The sequence below is a fragment of the Ictalurus punctatus genome, chromosome 8, assembly GCF_001660625.3.
Source record: "Ictalurus punctatus breed USDA103 chromosome 8, Coco_2.0, whole genome shotgun sequence".
Classification (NCBI taxonomy): Eukaryota; Metazoa; Chordata; class Actinopteri; order Siluriformes; family Ictaluridae; genus Ictalurus; species Ictalurus punctatus.
Genome location: NC_030423.2, coordinates 30,153,903 through 30,156,402, shown reverse-complemented (window position 1 = coordinate 30,156,402; position 2,500 = coordinate 30,153,903).

Here is a 2,500-nt window from a genome sequence, read left to right as displayed (position 1 = left end):
ATTCTCTCTCTCTATTCCCTCTCTCTATTCTCTCTCTTTATTCTCTCTCTTTATTCTCTCTCTTTATTCTCTCTCTCTATTCTCTCTCTCTATTCTCTCTATTCCCTCTCTTTATTCTCTCTCTCTATTCTCTCTCTCTCTTTATTCTCTCTTTATTCTCTCTCTCTATTCTCTCTCTCTCTTTACCCTCTCTTTATTCCCTCTCTCTATTCCCTCTCTCTTTATTCTCTCTCTCTATCCTCTCTCACTCTTTACCCTCTCTTTATTCCCTCTCTTTATTCTCTCTCTATTCTCTCTCTATTCTCTCTCTATTCTCTCTCTTTACCCTCTCTTTATTCTCTCTCTCTATTCTCTCTCTCTATTCTCTCTATTCCCTCTCTTTATTCTCTCTCTCTATTCTCTCTCTCTCTTTATTCTCTCTTTATTCTCTCTCTCTATTCTCTCTCTCTCTTTACCCTCTCTTTATTCCCTCTCTCTATTCCCTCTCTCTTTATTCTCTCTCTCTATCCTCTCTCACTCTTTACCCTCTCTTTATTCCCTCTCTTTATTCTCTCTCTATTCTCTCTCTATTCTCTCTCTATTCTCTCTCTTTACCCTCTCTTTATTCTCTCTCTCTATTCTCTCTCTCTATTCTCTCTCTCTTTATTCTCTCTCTTTATTCTCTCTTTATTCTCTCTTTATTCTCTCTCTCTTTATTCTCTCTCTTTATTCTCTCTTTATTCTCTCTTTATTCTCTCTCTCTTTATTCTCTCTCTTTATTCTCTCTCTTTATTCCCTCTCTCTATACTCTCTCTATTCTCTCTCTCTATTCTCTCTCTCTCTCTATTCTCTCTCTCTATTCTCTCTTTATTCTCTCTCTCTATTCTCTCTCTCTATTCTCTCTCTCTATTCTCTCTCTTTATTCTCTCTCTCTATTCTCTCTCTCTATTCTCTCTCTCTATTCTCTCTTTGTTCTCTCTCTTTATTCTCTCTTTACTCTCTCTCTCTATTATTTATTATAAACAAATAAACCGCAGCTTGTCATGTTAGCGAGAAACCGCAAAGAAGCGTAAACTCCTCTGTCCTGAAGATTCCAGCTTCACCTCTGACTGTTACACAGCGCTGACACTGGAGACTCCTTCCTTCCATACACATGACATAAACATCTCTTTACTGAAAACGTCACCATAACAACGAGTCCCTGTGAACGAGCTGTTGCTATAGAAACGATATCGTATGAGAACGAGCGCATTCATATCAACCTGCGCTACTGTCCGAGCCGCTGTTCTAGAAAACTAATCAACACCTCCTGACCAATCAGAACCCAGGACTCCGCAGCCAAAAGCTTTCTTTGGGAAAGTGGATAGTCATGGAACGCATTATCCTAAGCTGTTTGTTCGTGGCGTGACAATGCTCGGCCCCGGGCCGCTGACATGTTTTATTTAATAACGGGGGAATTCTCCTGTGTTTGCGTTTCATTACAGCCGGAGTTGAAAAGTAGCCGAAAAAAAAAGCCGAGCGCTTTAAAGCATGAACTTCCCGTCCATGCTCGAGCCTGCGGATTGGACGGAAGTCCGTTTAATGCCACTGTGTTTTTGTTTTTCTCAGTGATGCACTCTATTTTCCAGGGCTAACTCCAACGCTTTTTTTTTTTTGAAGAGCGTGATCCCGGGTTAGAGGCGTGAGGGATTACGGACCGGAGCCGAGAGGAGTTAGAGATCCACGGAGGAGTTTCTCTGACAGAGAACAGACCGGACGTTTCAGAAGGCCGTCAGGGCCGTGAGACCCTGAGCTCATAAAGCTGACGTTTTAGGAGAAAGCACATCGCGGCGTTAGGAGTAATCTACCCGAGATTTACAGGAAAGTCCGGAGAAGCAGGAATCAGGGGACTGTATATCCGGGTTTGGGAGCTTTAACGTTTTGCGGGGAAAAAGACGGAAATGCTGCTGTTTTTTTTTAAAGCCTGAGAAAACGGCCCATGCAGCATTTTTATTTTCACTACACAGGAGTTTCAGTGCTGATAATAATCTCAGAAACGCAAAACGATCCGTATTTCTCCTGTTGAGTTTTTTCATTGGCACTTTTATTACCGCCTCATCGTCACAAAGCAGCTTCACAGAAAAGAAGATCCACTTTTTATTTACTTATTTAATTTGTGTCATTATTATGCGTTTTTAAGTCTTCTAGTTCTAAAATAAAATAATCCAGTAAATTGAGATAAAAATCCAGATGCTGTATGAAAAAAACCTTGTGATAAAATGATTAGTTTGCATTATTATGATATTTTTAATTGTGTTCATTTACATACGTTTGACGAATTTTACTAACACACCGTTCCGTCCTGTACGAGTTTGAGATTTGATTGAAGATCTGTTTTTATTTCATGAGATAATAATAATAATAATAATAATAATAATAATAATAATAATAATAATAATAATAATAATAATTATTATTATTATTATTATTATTATTATTATAATAATAATAATAATATTCAGTCAACAAAATTATCATAAAA